The 17,345-nt window shown below is 42.0% G+C and overlaps 1 long non-coding RNA gene across 3 annotated transcripts; it reads right to left on the bottom strand.

The window, feature by feature from the left end:
* Positions 1-1,745: 1,745 nt before the first annotated feature.
* LOC125106657 (uncharacterized) lies at positions 1,746-14,378 on the bottom strand. 3 transcript variants are annotated; one of them, XR_007129387.1, is made up of 3 exons: positions 13,880-14,378; positions 3,884-4,056; positions 1,746-2,947 (listed from the first exon to the last, which is right to left on the bottom strand). It is a non-coding gene; the product is annotated as an uncharacterized LOC125106657 (long non-coding RNA). The 3 variants fall into 3 exon arrangements; XR_007129389.1 differs by lacking the exon at positions 13,880-14,378 and adding an exon at positions 8,972-9,844; XR_007129388.1 differs by lacking the exons at positions 3,884-4,056; positions 13,880-14,378 and adding an exon at positions 5,986-6,529.
* Between the last annotated feature and the right edge of the window lie 2,967 nt (positions 14,379-17,345).

Here is a 17,345-nt window from a genome sequence, read left to right as displayed (position 1 = left end):
TTTCTTTTTTAATATTCAGAGTTTTGGGTTTTTTTTTGTTGTTGTTGTTGTTGTTTTTTACAAAGAATCAAAAGGGGAAATTTTCATGCGATTGGCTGACTGTCCCATAAATCAATATTCTCCAGGTGAACAGATTTATTTACAAATCACAGACACTGTTTTTTTTTTTTTTTAAAGAAATCAGGAGAGAGCACCCATTTAAAAAAAAATTTGGAAGGCATCAAAGAATAACTGAAAGACGAGAGATGGTATCTATTTTGAGGGGGGAAAATCACATTAGGGGTTAAAAATCATTCTGGTTAGGAAAGAATGTCAGGAATCTGCGTGGCCTTTTTTTTACTTCTTTTACTGTAGGGCTCACTTCAAGAATAGCGTGGAAAAGAATGCAACCAAGAGCGTTATTTCTGTCTCCTTGCAGTTTGAAAATCCAAAAGCTTAAGACTGCAGTTCCATTGTATTACTTTTTCCCTATAGATGTAAGACATTATCTGAAAAACAATTTTCTGATTATCACCCGAAGGGAAAGAGACCTAATAAACATAACATCAGAAATGCCCAGAATCGAAAGACCAATCCAACTGTAAGAGGACTGTTCTTCCTCTGTGTTCACAGCTAATAAAATATTTATGCCCATTACACATAATGCAGAAAATAGGAAAATATATTTAAAAAGAAAATTTTAAAAAGCCACAAGAGATAACTATAGCTAAATCGTAGTATTTCTCTCTCTAGTCTTTGCACTCATTATATTTTACCAAAATCATCATCTTACTGCATTTGTGTTTTATGCCCTTTTTTTTTCCATCTAACATTTTATCATGATCACTCTTGCATTTGTATCAAAGGGATATATCATTTTTTACATATCATCTTTACTTTTTTTTTTTAAAGATTTTATTTATTTATTTGACAGAGAGAGAGATCACAAGCAGGCAGGGAGGCAGGCAGAGAGAGGAGGAAGCAAGCTCTCTGCAGAACAGAGAGCCCAATGTGGGGCTCGATCCCAGGACGCTGGGACCATGACCTGAGCCGAAGGCAGAGGCTTTAAACCACTGAGCCACCCAGGCGCCCCTCATCTTTACTTTTTTTTTTTTTTTGCAATTTTTTTCCTGAATTTTCTGAATAATGCATGCTAATTTGGAGGAGTAAAGCAAATTACAAAAGGTTAAAAAAAAATCCAGCTTCCAAAAATGCCTTGATTCCACCCTCATCCCTAAAAATCAGCCAATTTCAACTGTTCACTGCGTATCTTTCCCACCTTAGTGGCTTCTGTAATACATAAACATCCATAATTTCTTTTTCTGGTCTCTCAGTATTGAACATTTAAGAGGATTCCGTTTTTTGCTATGTGAACAGAGCAATGAAATTCTTACATATAAATATTCAAATGCTCTGATGTTCTCATCAGCTAGAGTCTAGAAGGGGGGGTTATGAGGTGAAAGACATTAATTACTACCTAAGTTCCTGATGCATTTCCAAAATGATTACGAGCCCAACTTGTCATCATTGGCTGAGGATGCTCACCTGCTTTATTCTCATGAACAAGTGTTGTCATTTTAAACTTCTGTCTATCTTATAGGCCAAAAAATTAGTGTGTTATTTTTATTTTCCCTTTTAAAATTAATATCGAGGATGAACTATCACATGTTTATGGGACATCTGTAATTATTTTCTTCTGTCAGTTATTTGTCATATTTGTTCTTTTGCTACTGGGATAATATGAGTTTCTGACTGCATTACCACAATGTGTTTTTTTTGTGGCTATAAAGCTGTCAGCCATGTGTGTTGTAAAAATGTCTCTCTATTCATCAGTTTCCACTGGATTTGGTTTATAATATTTTATGACACAAACGTATTTAATTTTCTGCAGTCAAATATACACAATTTTCCTGTGTGATTATCCAATGTCTTTTTAAGCCTAGGAAGTCCTATACTTGGGGAAAAAATGAGTTACATTCAGCTGTATGTTCTCTTCTTTTATGCTTCATTTTTTTAATCTATTTTGATTGGTATGCAAGAAGAGGTTTTAAACCCAACTATTCTGCAAATACCTAGATTCGCCTTCCACAGTGGTTTGTAATACTTCCTTGTTCACATACTATATTCTAAGGCAGGTTCGTCCTCATGGGGGCCAGCCCTTCTTGGGGTGTGTCTGCTGCTCCTGTTGGCGAATCACACTGGCAAACAGTGGAACTTGGAAATACATTTTCACACCTACTAGGAACCCCCAGAATTCCTCTTCTTTTGCAAACATTTCATGGCTATTCCTTCCTATTCTAAGCTCATTTTTATATTTGCCCCCCCCCCCCGATTTGGTACCAGTTACCCCTCCCCAACCTTCTTTTACTGGAAGAGTAACAGAACATTCAATGTTCCACACAACCAGCTTTAGAGAGAGTAAGACCAGGGGCAGTCTAGACTCGTTCAGCTTTAGAAGGGAAAATTTTTTAAGCTGCAAGTTCATCCTGATGCTTCCAATTTATTTTTTTGTTATTTTTTTAAGTAAGTCTAGGCCCAAGGTGGGGCTTGAACCCGAGATCAAGAGTTGCAAGCTTTTCTGATGTTGTCACCCTGGTGCCCCCTAAACTGGATGCCTCCAATTTAATAAAACCTTTTTAAACATTGCTAAAACACACAGCACGCGCACACACACACACACACACTCACGCACGCACTTTGCTTTGTCTCAAGTGATGCTCATTGACCATTTCCCTCATTTCCAGGCCTCCTTCCAGTTTACCATCTTTGCATCCACTCTGATACACCAGGCAGCCTGCTGCCACGCTCAATCCTGTTTAAATTACAGAGCTGCACAAAATCCAGAAGAGTCTCTTTCTTTCTTTCCGTTTTGACTCTTTGCCTCCATATCCTCAAATTGGCTCCAGGTTGACAGGTTCGGGTCATCTTTCCACGGGTCATGATCTCCTCTGAGCACAGCCCTGGCTCCCTGGAAAGAAAGAGACCAGGAGAACACGAAAAGACAAAATGAGAGGACAGGAAAGCAAAGAACACTAAGGTATAAGGCACCTGGCCTTGCCAATATTGTTCCCGTGTACTTACTTAAAAAGTCGTCAAAGGGGGCGCCTGGGTGGCTCAGTGGGTTAAGCCGCTGCCTTCGGCTCAGGTCATGATCCCAGGTCCTGGGTTCGAGCCCCACATCGGTCTTTCTGCTCAGCAGGGAGCCTGCTTCCTCCTCTCTCTCTGCCTACTTGTGATTTCTCTCTGTCAAATAAATAAATAAAATCTTTAAAAAAAAAAGTCGTCAAAGTATTTTCAGGGTAAAAAATAAAATATTCCTCTCATTTCTCACAACTAGGAACCAAAATACAGATCTTGCTTTTTTTTTAAATTCAGATTAGTGCCAATGTTTTATGATGATGATGATTTATTTTTAACCATGAGCAACCATCGTACGAAATTCTAATATTTATGTTGGGTTTAATGAAGAGCATGAAATCAGCCATAATACCTGGCTTGCTAAAATGTTAACACAGGGGCCACTTGCAGTGAAGGAAGTTTCCGGAAAAGGGTGTAGGCCATTGGAATGCTGAGGCCCTGTGTGACCACTCTGCCCTTGGAAGGCTGTGGGGAGTTGCCTTCCCTAGAAACTTTCTAAGCCCAAAAACAGCTGCCCCGTGATCTGAGAGATGTATGCATTGTCCCTTAGGGTATGTTTAGCAGAACTCATGGAACAGGCAGACTAGCATACCTTATCTTTCTGTATCTTTCCTATAAACAGATCCTCCTAATTCCTGTAAGACCCCTTGCCACACATCATGTGCTTGAGAAAGGCGATAAGGATTTGTGATGCTCCTGAAGGACCAATACAAGTGGCAGCAAAGATGAGCAAAGGGTCTTTGCCTCAGAGCCTTGACCTCTTTACCTTCTCCTCTCTTTCACAGCAAGGTCTGGAATAATCTTTCATTTGCCGGTACAGGGACTACTGGCCATTCTTGGCAATTTTAGAAGTCCCTTGAGTGGATGGGTGCATAGATGAGCATTTAGTCATTATCTCAAAGTTTGGCTATCCTAACTCCACGTTGCCATTCAAGCATACTTAAAAAAAAGAAAAATAACCAAATTGATATTAAGAGCTACTAGACAAATATACCTAGCATACTCAATTTTCAAATCCCCAGGAATTTTTCAGAGGTCCGTGCAATTTTCACAATAGTACCTAGTATCTACAAAAACATTCCAAGTCCAAGTCCATATTCAGAGTGAACTTAGACACCCACCTCCAGAAATACCACAAGGCAGTCACAGACATTTTGGGCCTGAGTTCAGAGCTGCATTTACTTGTACACATATATCCATGTGTGAACGCTTACATTAGAAAATGTCATGCCTGAAATGCAAACATAATAACAATAATAATAATTGAAAATTTAAACACAATACATGATATATTTAATTTGTCTCAAGACGAGTTTATTTAATACAAGTGGGAATTTAGGATCAGATTAGAACCAGCAAAAGTTAACAGTTTTCCAACTTCATCTGAACACCATTTTTAAACACATTTTAGCTCCTAAAACAATAACATGAGTCAGCCCCAAGATTGATCATGTAAGTCAGGAATAATGTAAGTTAGTCACATTAAAAAACAAAAAGTTGCCTATGAGAAAAAGATTAAATTTGAAGATCTGAAAAAACACTCACACTGAAAGATTTACTTTGGGATTACTTTTGGATTTGGGCACTTATGAGGGTCAAACCATTGACCCTCGTGCATGGCCAAACCATTTTCTCCTTGGCAGCCACAACAACTTGGGGGTGATGGTCTGAGAAGTCAGGGCATTCCCCAAGTCAGGCCATTCCCAAAGTGATCCTTTCCCCTTTCCTTTCATAGGAGTTAAAGTACAAGTTTCAACTGAAGCAGCACACAGCAGAAACCACATTCTGAAGTGAAAGACAACACTATAACGTGAAGTTTTCAAAGGAAGGGTTCTGGAAAGAGTTATATCACTGTCTCTCCATGATGAAGGTATCCAAAATGAAGGTATAAATGAGTTGGAGATTATTTTTTTTAAAGATTTTATTTATTTATTTGACAGACAGAGATCACAAGTAGGCAGAGAGTCAGGCAGAGAGGGGGAAGCAGGCTCCCCGCCGAGCAGAGAGCCAGATGCGGGACTCGATCCCAGGACCCTGAGATCATAACCTGAGGCAAAGGCAGAGGCTTTAACCCACTGAGCCACGCAGGCGCCCTGAGTTGGAGATTACTGAAGCAGAAAGTTTGTTGTTGTTGTTGTTGTTGTTGTTGTTGTTGTTGTTGTTGTTTTTAAGATTCATTTTATTTTAGAGAGGGAGAGAAACAGGGAGAACACACATAAAAATATGGAGTTGGTGGTGTGGCAGGGGAGAGAGAAGTAGATTCTCCCCTGAGTGGGGAGCCCAATGCAGGGCTTGATTTTATGACCCAGCGATCATGACCTGAGCCAAAACCAAGAGTGGATGCTTAACCGACTGAGTCAACCAGGAGCCCAGAAGAGGAAAGTTTTTGGAGAAAATTGCCAGCATGCTGTGTGGATTGACCTTTTTCCCCAGAAGGTCTATGGAGCTGTTTGCTACTCACCTCAGGACCCACACAAAGAGCTTCAAAGGACCACCCTGAGTGTTTACAACTGTACTTATCCTCTATCCCCTAGTTTTAGAAAGTCAAGTATTTCCCTTAGACCAGATCTGAACCATACAAGGGAGAGTTCCCTGTTTTAGATCCTGTGGGAGGATGAGGCCCCGGAAAGAAGTTACCGCAGCTGAAGGAATCAAAGAGTATACTTCTGAATGACTTCTAGTGACTGTGGAAGACCAAATATGAATGCATGTTAAAGACACTTTCAGAGAGCCATCCCAATGATGAGAAGTCCCCAGAGACACACCTGCTAGAGAAAGGGCCAGTTTTAAACACATGCCCAATGGAGACATGTAAACTCTAGATCACCAATGGTACTTGTCAAGAAAGAACTTTCTTATCTCCCTCACCTCTTCTCCATGAGATCTAACCCTGAAGTAGGAGACCTTAGTTAGCAAGCACTTCATAAAGAGAGTTCTAGGACTCCCATTCCCTTGCAACCAGCACACTCAAGCCTGGAGAGGGAGCCTGGAAAGGGAAGATGTGTAACTTTAAATCGAGATTGAAATTTTGACTATTAGGTAGATACGCAGATTATAAATCACTATGATTAATTTTGTCTATTTGAAAGAATTGTTTAATTTAGTAAGAGTCACCAGAAAGTCATGGGACCTACTTGAATTTTCATTTGCAAAATGATCGGGCCCTTGTCTTCTTATTTTCTCCTGCCCCTGATTTTTCAGACTTATCACCCCTTTTCATGCCGTAGTTTAATAACAACCCACATTATTGGGTGCTTACCTTGTGCCCCTCTACCATGCATTTTATCTATATTTCTCACTTCATCTTCATATACCTCTATATTAACACCTCCTTCTTATATACGAGGAAACCAAGGCTTATGCAGGACTTGGGAATTTAAACCACGTAGCCTGGACTCCAGAATCTGTCATCTTTCCCTGAAAGAATGAGTGAAATGCAGTCTCTCTGTTCAAAGGATAAAAATTATCAGGCTGCTTTCTTTAATAAAACATGTGTGGATCTCCCTCATTTCATGAGAAAATGAAAACATTCCACTGGAGGAGAATTAGTAGGAAAGCAAACATAGTTATTTTTTGTAATCATAAAATCTGCTGACGAACACATTTATTCCAAACTCCTGGATGTCATTATGTCAATAATTGCGAAGCTTCCTCAACCCAGACATAAAACAACAACAATCCTAACAACAGTATCTAAAATGTGTAATGTTTGACCTTTGCAAGCTCCATTTTCATATTTTAATCTAATCTTTTTTCTCACAACAATCCTCTGAGTCGATTATCATTGATTTTTTTTTTTTGAGGAAACTAAAGTGAAAAGCTTTGAAAAACTGTGATTTACTTAACATCAAAAAGTACTACAGAACAGAGCCAGGATTAAAGGGGGTATATGTGTCAAAGGGAAATTGAAATATCCACCCATTTTTGGATTGCCTTCTAAACCCCTCTTTCCTGTCCATATTGATAGTAATTATTCTTCATTCTTACGCTTCACGTTTTTCAGTAATCAGATCACTTCACAAATCCTCTTACATATCCCAAATCTCTGACTTCATGCTGATGAGATCATTTGTGGCAAGTAACAACGCATATGGTTTTCAGATGCAGAAACAGGGGCCTCAAGATGCAAATGAGCTGGGCAAGCCAATGGCCCATGAGAGTCTTAAAGGATTTTACAAACCTAAGTTGAATGTATGTCCTCATACAGAAAGGCATGACTTCTCTCATGAGAGATTATTTGAGAATTTCAGAACCATGCCCATAGAGTTAGTTCACAGTCCCCCAGTCATCCGGATTGCCCCTCTCTAAGAAAGCAAAGGTTCTTGCAAGCAATCAGTCTTCCTCATTAAATTCCAGACTTTTTATTTTTTGATTCTCAAGTTAAAACTCTCTCTCCTAACTATTCCTCATTTCCTCATCAACAGACTCATCAATGTCCCCACTCTCCAACCACTGTAGTTTTCATACTCTTCATGGCCACAAATACTAATAATTCACTAGCATGGTAGTTCTCAGACATCAGCACTCCTCAGAATCATCTGGAAGTCTTCTTAAAAACCAGATTGTTGGGGCGCCTGGGTGGCTCAGTGGATTAAGCCGCTGCCTTCGGCTCAGGTCATGATCTCAGGGTCCTGGGATCAAGTCCCGCATCGGGCTCTCTGCTCAGCAGGGTGCCTGCTTCCCTCTCTCTCTCTCTCTCTGCCTGCCTCTCCATCTACTTGTGATCTCTCTCTGTCAAATAAATAAATAAAATCTAAAAAAAAAAAAAAAAAAACCAGATTGTTGGGCCTCTGCTCCAGAGTTCTGACTCGGTCAGCCTAAGGTGGGAAGCAAAAGCATTGCCAACAAACAGCAGACGATGCTGATGTTGCTGGTCTGGGAACCCCACTTTGAGAACCACTGGACCATCCCTTCTCCCATGTTCCCTGAAAGGGGACCCACAGAAGAGGGCGGGGCTGCTAAGGCTCACGAATCGCACAAATGGTGCTCCGTGCCCTGGCCTCACACTGAACGCTTCTATCTGGAAGGAAAAGAAACGGTTGTCATGACTCATTGCCTTCTTCAAGCTTTTCCAGCCACAAAATTAAAAGCAGAAAAGGGCTGAATTAAAAGCAAAATGAAAACAGCTACACTTTTGAGACTTATAGCACGATTTCTGGAGTTAGAACAAAAGATACAAAGACAATCCAGGCGAGCCCTATGCTGACTGCACTGAACACTGATATCGAGAAGGTTACCCGGCAAAGTCAGAGCCTCTGTAACTAAACCCACGAGCCCAATCATCTGGTCTTGGCTCCCACTTTTCTTTGTCAATAGTAAGTTCTTCCATAATTCTCCAAGCACATTATCGGCCCATCACTCTAGGAATTAACTCACTTCTTCTACAACTTCTCTACTATTTTTTAACACAGAAAAATATCAATTGTCAGTAAATACTATTAGAACATCTAGCGGGCAGACAGATAATCTGAAGAGAGAAGCTGGCAGAGGACTTTCCTGCCAGTTCCTCTATTTTTTGTATATAATAATATAGACAATATACCAATAGGTATACAATGTACAGTATATACAATGTATAATATGCAATAATATATACAACACAATATATACTCCAGGCAGCTCTCCATGAACAATTTAATTCCATTTTTCATCTCCTTGGGGGAAAACTGAGGCATCTTAGGTTACGGTATAAAGCCCTTTAGTGAGACCAGTATTTTCAATAGCAGTATTGTTACATCAAATAACAAAAAGTAACGGACAAGAAATGTTGTTCATATAAGACATAACATTTGCTGCTTAGAAGATAAGCTTAGTTCCACATTTAATATACCAATATGGGGCGAGAACTACTGACCTTTTACTCTGATCACCACGGGTCCATTACATTTCAAAACATGGGTCAGCCAGAGAATCATATGCTACTAAGTAATAAACCCGTGCCATCCAAATGTAGCTTTTTTCTGTCCCAGTCCAAAGATAAAGGAAAACAGAAGCCTAATGGTAAAGGCACCAAATAACAGATTTTGAAAGCAGTCCTTCTGTATGAGTGTGAGTCACCAAAACTACTTCCTTAGTGATAAAAGTTGCCTAAGTAACCCAGATGCCTTCCTTTGCTAAGAAGTACATGGGCCGTGTGTTGAGTTTCAAAGTCACTAGTCATTTCCTTTACTTAATTGCTAACTATTCTTCCCGGCTACATTTGGGGCCTGTGTTTTATGCAGTAACCCAGCAACTAGTTATTATGCTATATTTTATCAGAGAGAGCAAAACAGTAAACTTTCACATTTCCATGGCTTTCCGAGTAAAAAGCACTGCGACTTTAGCTGGGTGTGGGGGGAGGGTTGGTGGTGCAGGGAGAAGGGGGCATTATGAAACTACTAGACTAGATCTTGATGTGACAGCATGATCACACAAGACTTAGAGACAAAAAGATTTAGCAGAGAAGAGAGAAGTCATTTAGGGGCCCTTTGAGTGCAAAGAAGGTGCTTATTCAGTTTTGTGTCCTTAGCTCACAACCAGGAGCCTGGCACACATCAGGACTCAAAACACATTGGCTGAAGAGGGTCACTGGTTCTTTCTAGTATAATCCAATCCACTAAGGATTTGGGCCACTACTAAGTGAGGACTTTATCAGGCTTTTTAACACTTTCATGCCTTCTTTTCCTCTTGGATCTACAATGGGACTATGATATTTGTTGCTCTCAGCCTTGTATACGTGTGAAGTGCTTTAAGGAGGCTCTGTTTTATTTTATTTTTTTATTTTAAGATTTTATTTATTTATTTGACAGGGAGAAAGCACAAGTAGGTAGAGAGGCAGGCAGAGAGAGAGAGGAGGAAGCAGGCTCCCCGCCGAGCAGAGAGCCTGCTGCGGGACTCGATCCCAGGACCTTGAGATCATGACCTGAGCCGAAGGCAGAGGCTTAACCCACTGAGCCACCCAGGCGCCCAGGAGGCTCTGTTTTAAAAAGAAACCTGGTGTTGATGAGCATTATCTGGGAAACTCTGATACACAAAAGCAATGAGATGGTGGGTGCTCAGGAAATTTTTTAACTGGGTAGTAAGCTTGCATGTATTTTCAGTAACGTTGTTTAGTTTGGCCTTGAGAATCTTGGTTGACCTGTGATTCACTGTTATTGCTCAGACCACAGAACTCTCCCATTACTTTTGGCCGATGCAATATTAGCACCCTAAACGTTAATAAATCTCCCTAAAACTCCAACTAATAGAGAACGAGTAGAAGATGTTCCTAGTTACAGAGGCTATGCATTCCAAAAACGTTAGTTTCTTTCTTTTCCACTAGTGAATGCGGTTGAGGACTTTCATTCATGTAATTGTGTGGAGTCATACTCCATCACTATCAAATCATTCTGGTGGGTTGAGTCAGAATTCAGAAATGAGATCGAAGAAGAAGAAGAAGAAGAAGAAGGAGGAGGAGGAGGAGGAGGAGGAAGAGGAGGAGGAGGAGGAGGAGGAAAGAAATGAGATCTCTACAGAAAACCCCTGAAATTGTTCACGGACATCTTGATGATTCATTAAGGGCACCATATTCTCTGAATCAAAGAGAGTCCTGTTGCTGCATCAGAACAAGAAAAAAAAAGTCCAAAGAGATAGATATCACAGTAAGAATGCCTAAGAAATGTGGGGATGTCACCAACAGCGGTACAAAAATACCACAACATCTGAGATACTACTGAACAGTGAAGTTTCAAGTGTGGGACCCGGAGCCAGAAGTCCTAGGTTCAAATCCCAGGTCTGCCATGTTCTGGCTGTGTGAGCTTGAGTAACTTACTCAGCTTCTCTGTGTCTCAGTTTCTTCCAATGTATAATAGGGCTGTTGTGAGGATTAAACAAGTTAACACGTGGCAAATAGGCTCACACTTGGCATACAGTAGGCACTCAATACATGCAAGGTCTCATTATGATTACCATTAGCTTTCCTATCTGGGCCAGAGTCCAATTTTAGTCAGGATATCGTGGCATGCCTGGTTACCATTATCATTGCTTAGAGCTCACAAATCACGGACTGTGAAAACCAACCCAGAGTCAGCAAAACGAAAACCCTGATCTTGACACGCGAAATCACACGTGTCTAAACTCAAGTTCTGGAGCTCACAGATGAATGCATTACAGTACTGTATCAGAACAATTTTTCACCATTTATGATATGGAGAAAACATGTTTAACCTATATTAAGCTCAAGTTCCATAATATTTTTGTAGTTACTCCATATGTTCATATGAGTCACATTAGAGGGCATATTTCTAAGACTTAGCTAATTAGAAATACAAAACCTTACTCAGTAGTTTAAGAAATCACTGCAGGAGAATTATGGAGAGGGCTGCCAATCCCTTTATTCTGTTACAGTTAACTCGAAATGGTCTTCGTTATTTCTCATAATTGTGGTAAAGAGTTCCCTTAATCTTTTGCCTTGCATAGTTTTATCATTATCTTATATTTCCTTCCATTTGCATTTAGGGTTACTTTGACTTAATGTGTTTATTACTTTTCTGAGACTTTGTCTTTTGATTTTCATTTCTAACCTCTACAGATCATAACCATCACCATACACAAGACCAAAGTTTGATGGGATATATTTTAAACACATGATAAACATGTGTTTATCAAACATATCCAAAACTAGAGGTAATATCCAAGGTTCTGAAGAAAATAATTTTCACTGGCTAAAGGAACATGAAATGCCAGAGCTAAAATATCTCCACATTTTTGGGGAAGATTGGTTAATTCATCAGTCAGTTGGAAGATAAGTGGGATAGAGTTCTTTTATTTGTCCCAAATATATAGGAAAGACATTATGACTATATATTTAATCAATATATTTCCATTTTAGCTTTATAGGTTACCATAAAGAAAATCAAAAAAATTTTTAAAACTTCTTCAGTTCTTTAAAACTGTGCTATTAAACAATTATTATCATTAGGCCCATTACCAAAATATCTCCTGAAAAAACTTCCACCACTCAGGAACTAGGGGACCTCCTAAAGATAGGCAATTTCCAGGATGTACATGCCCTTGGACAAATTTTCTTGTGGTGGGATGACCTTCTCTATCCTGAAACATGGTAAAAACAACATTAGAGGCCACGAGTAAATACCTTCTTATTTTCTTGTGGTAATCTCACTTGGCCAATAACTAAACTCTGACAGTGTCCTTTAGGCCACTTTCAAATAATGTTTGGTTTTTATAACGGGGCTGGTTTCATTTTAAGTTTTGCATCCAGTAAACCAATACTGAAAATCTAGCTTCACGTCTGTCTGACATCAGCTAGAAATACTTGCACTAGGTTTTCCCTCCATAGATTGATGAACATCTCTTTTTCCCTCCTACATACTGACCACCTTCTCTTTCCTTTGTCATAGAATGTACTTTAGACTTCAATGAAATTACAACTAATAAATAGCTCTATGGAGAACTATGATATGTTTTTAGTTCTCCCAAAAGATTCAAAGAAATTTCCAGGAATTCATCTTTATGCTTTTTCTCTGAACTTTAGAAACTGTTCTAGAAGATACCAAAGAAGTCCCCAATTTTATACCAACTGTGGAAAGCAGACCATCATAAGGCAATGGGTATTAACTCATGTGAACATTCTGGAAGTGCGATAAAAGGCAGAATTGTGGGACCCAGCTTATACCTCAGCCACCTCGTGAGGTTTCACTGTATATAGGCTACGAAAGGACGATACTTCCAGACAAGAGGATTTGAATGAATTCTCTTTCACCCCACATTATTTTCCCACCTCAATATTTTTCTTCTGTGTACACCACATTCACTCTCTCGGTTCCTATCCAGAAAGCTCTAAGGCCTTTGACTTGCTTGTCTCCTCACTTCACAGCTTGAAACAGTCATCTCCCTAGGCCATCACTGGATGCCCCCCATTCAACTGATCTACTGCAAACAGCCTTCCAACCGGTCTCCTCAATTCACCCCCCACAAATATTCTAGAACAGTCTTTCTAAAGCAAGCCACAAATGGCAGTGAATTCCCACTGCCCACCGCATTAATGATAAACTCCTCTCTTTGGCATTTCATCCTCCAACACATGGTCCCATATTAGCATCCGATTCCCTTCCCCACCCCCCACCACTCCTCTACAGTCCAGCCATACTGGGATCCCTGCTCTCCCCTAAATGCTCCCCCTTCCCCCAGAACCCTGCCATCTAGGTGATTTTTGCTCAGACTCTTTTATCGGTTTTGAACCTTCTTTCTCTACAACAAAAAGCCATAAAAAGTGTAGCCATTCTTTGAATACCACCTTTTCTAAATATATTTTCCGGTCTGCCCAAGTGGCTATGGATCATTTTTCTATCTAAACGTGTTAGTATTTCATTCATACCTCCATGAGAGCACTCACCACAGTCCACTATGCAGTACAGTTCTTTCTGTGGTTCCTGGTCCCTCTACAAGGCTGGGAGTTCCCTGGAGGCATGAACACTTTCTAACTTACCTGAACTAAAATGCGTTGCAGGCGGTACAGAAAATGAGGACACCCATCTGCTGAACAGAATATGAGGAAATATGGGAAATACGGAAAAGTGCGGTATATTCGCCCAACAGAGAGAACCTCAGGGTCCTTCTGCAACTGCGGCCTGGTGAGGGGCAGCGGGAAGGATGGGTGGGCACGCTCGGCCTGGCCTTCAAAAGTCACAGCTGAATGTCTGAGCCTTAACCTCCTTTGCAGCAAAACTTCTGTTTCCTTCACCATCTTTATTACAAATTGTAATTTCTTTGCTTGTTCCTTTACCTGAGTATTGTCTCTCTGCATCCCGTTTGCACACGCACAGCTCAAGTCAACATTCCAAGGACACAAGCCTTGTTCACTTCTCCCTCTCCCCCCAGCGTCTAGCCGAGAGCCTGGCCCATGGTCACTATTCAATATTCTGAGTCAGTGAATTTGTGGATCATTATGTCCTGAGGAGATTAAATGCCGTCACATGCAAAGTGCCTGGCATAGGGCTCGAACATAACAGCACTAGAAATATTAGCCTCCTCCCTCCCTTCTTTCCTTTCTTCTTTCTTCTATGAATTACTCATGCATCAATCCAACATTCAACGAATGTGCCAGACTTCTCTAGGCGTGAGACGATAAGATAGTGAACAAAAGAGAAAAAAAATCCCTGCCCTCATGGACCCCACATTCTTTTTGTTTTTATGGAGCTTACTTCCTGATGAAGGAAGGAGTGATTCACTTTGGATCTCTGGGGAGTGTTAAGAACGTAATCATTAGGGGCGTCTGGGTGGCTCAGTGGGTTCAAGCCTCTGCCTTGGGCTCCGGTCATGATCTCAGGATCCTAGGATCGAGCCCCTCGACGGCTTCTCTTCTTGGCGGGGAGCCTGCTTCCCCCCCGCCCTGCCTGCCTCTCTGCCTACTTGTGGTCTCTCTCTCTCTGTGTCAAATAAATAAATAAATGAATCTTAAAAAAAAAAAAAATCTTAAGAAAAAAAAGAATGTAGTCATTAAGAAAAAGAGGTTGCGGCTCAAAGACAGACATGTTGGTGGAGGAAAGGAGATCCTGGAAGAAGGGAATTCCAGGGTTGCAGGGCTGAGGGACCAAATGGCTTGGATGAGTGACAGGAACGAAACAGAGGAGTGGACGCAGGAGACAATGAGCCAGGATGGCTCCTGGGTCTGAGTGACCAAAGAGGAAGGAGTGGCCATGGGGATGAAGGTTTGTCATCTTGGTAGTGTGCTGGTTGCCCTGAACGGACACGGAGGTTGGGAGCGGAAGCCGCTGGGGTTGGTGGGTTTTAGGGGGTGAGATGAGCTACGTCCAATTTTGGAGACGATGTCTCTGAAGAGATGGAAAAAAATCTAGGTGAAAATGTTTAACTCTCCCAGGTATAATTTAGGAAGCAAGTGAAAACCAAATTCCCAGCACCAGGGTGGCTCAGCGTGTTAAGTGTCTGACTTCAGTTCAGGTCATGATCCTGGGGTCCCAGGATGGAGAGCCCCAAGTAGGGCTCCCTGGTCAGCCAGTAGCCTGCTTCTCTCTTTCCCTCTGCCCCTCCCCGTATGAGTGTGCGCGTGTTCTCTCTCTCTCTCTCTCTCAAGTAAATAAAATCTTAAAAAAACAAAAACACAAAAAACTTCATCTCTACTATGAATCACTGTTATGTCCTCTGAATAACAAAAAAATGATAGCCTGGGCATCTGCCAAACTCCATTCAGCGTTCGCTCCTTCACAACATAATCTGATAATGAACCAGCCTCTCCAGCTCCTGGAACACAGTAGGTCCTAAATAATATCTGTGAATGGTTGGTTGACAGGGAGCAAAATTTCATCATCGAGGAAGGCAAAGGGAAAAGTGCCTTTGGAGTCAGAAAGGCCTCCACTGAAAATCTTGCCCCCTTCCTCCCTCCCCTCCTAGTCACGAGACCCTGAGCAAATTGTGAGCCTGCGTCTCAGACCCCTTGGCTGTAAAATGGACGATGGAATGCCCCTTGCAAGAGGCCATGAGGACTTTTAGTAACACGCGTGCGAACTCCCTTGTCATCCAGGAGACACCAAAATGAAAGTACCGGTGATATGAGTGATGATTTTTTTTTTAAGATTTTTTAAAAATTTATTTATTTGACAGAGATCACAAGTAGGCAGCGTGGCAGGCAGAGAGAGAGGAGGAAGCAGGCTCCCTGCTAAGCAGAGAGCCTGATTCGGGGCTTGATCCCAAGACCCTGGAGTCATGACCTGAGCCAAAGGCAGAGGCTTAACCCACTGAGCCACCCAGGTGCCCCTGATTATTTTTTTAATGACCACGTCTTCCAGGTATTTTCCTGCCTCTCGCATCTCACTTTATCCACCTTCTCCTTTCTCTCATTCCATCCAGGCCATCCTGCTAGAAGCTGTCCCCCGGTGTGGCCTCCTGCCAACCAGCCTTCCTAAAGCCCCCACCCGCCGCTAAGCTCCTCTGCACATGGCTGGCCGCTCCGTCAGTTCAAATCACCCCATTCAACTGACATCACCACAGCTTGCAAATTCCCAAATCCCCATTAGGACTTTAGATGCGGTCGTGTTCACGGCTGGCCTACAAGTTGGGTCACCATGTCCTTACGGAGACACACCCCGCACAGTGCAGTGTCTGAAACGGCTTTCTGGTCCAGCATTTAAACACACCTGCAAGCTAGGTTTTCAGGATACTCAGGAAAACCGAGAGAGCAAGGTCTCCATACTGTCGACTCTCAAAGGTCACCAAGAACGTGGGGGCACAGATAGGGCAGGATTAAGAATCCCACTCAAAGACATTAGTGCAGTCATTGTGATTTCCCACGCTGGCGACTGGCCGCCCATTGGCTGAGCCCCATGCTACACACCTGTGTCTCTGAATGAAGTTAATTCTGTCCGAAATATCGTGCCTTCTACACGGAGGAGGTTAAGAGTATTTTTGTAACCTCCAGTTTTCTATGCTGTATAGGCCACTGCTAGCTATGGCCATTTCTAATAGGAAGGGCACCCTGGATACTCTGTACGTGTGTGTACGTTCGCATGCGGGCGCTGTATGGCGAGTGCTATGCATGGAAAGTTTGTGTCCCACCCTACCCTCCCAGAGCTCCAAATTCGTATCTTGGAACCCTAGTCTCCAACACTTCCGTATATGGAGATGGAGCCTTTGGGGGTAGTTAGGTCTAGATGAGGTGTTGAAAGTGGAGACCCCATTAGGAGAACTCAGTGTACTTACAAGAAAAGGAAGAGATTTCAGTTAGCTCTGTCTCCCCCATCTGAGAACACGGCAAGAAGGGGACTGTCTGCACGCCAGAAAGCAGGTCCTTATCAGACACTGAATCTGCCAGCACCTTGATCTTGGACTTCCTGCCTCTAGAACTGTCTGTTGGGTAGCCCACATGGTCCATGGTATTTTGCTACAGCACCTGAGCTAAGACAGCAAATGACCCACAGCCCCGCCTGACAATTCAGATTGCAGTCAGGTTAGAAAGGAGGGATACCCCTGAGAGGATGAGGAAGGCCAGAGTCCATCCCAGAGGAAGTCACCAGGCCCTAGGAATTTGCTGTGGTCACCAACAGGGCACCCTGCCACACCACACCAGAGCCTTGCCCTCATTTTCCATGGTGAGTTAGTCAGCAAGCATCCCCTGACAGCACCACCTCATTGCTCTGGGATCAGCATTTTGGGAGAAGTAGGGTCCATCCTCTCTCCCTCCCTCCCCATGGGGAGATGGCTTTTTTCCCCCCTCATCCTAAAAATTCCAGGCATAC

Source organism: Lutra lutra, chromosome 8, assembly GCF_902655055.1.
Source record: "Lutra lutra chromosome 8, mLutLut1.2, whole genome shotgun sequence".
Classification (NCBI taxonomy): Eukaryota; Metazoa; Chordata; class Mammalia; order Carnivora; family Mustelidae; genus Lutra; species Lutra lutra.
Note: the sequence above shows the minus strand (reverse complement) of the source record. Positions and strands in the feature narration are given on the sequence as shown.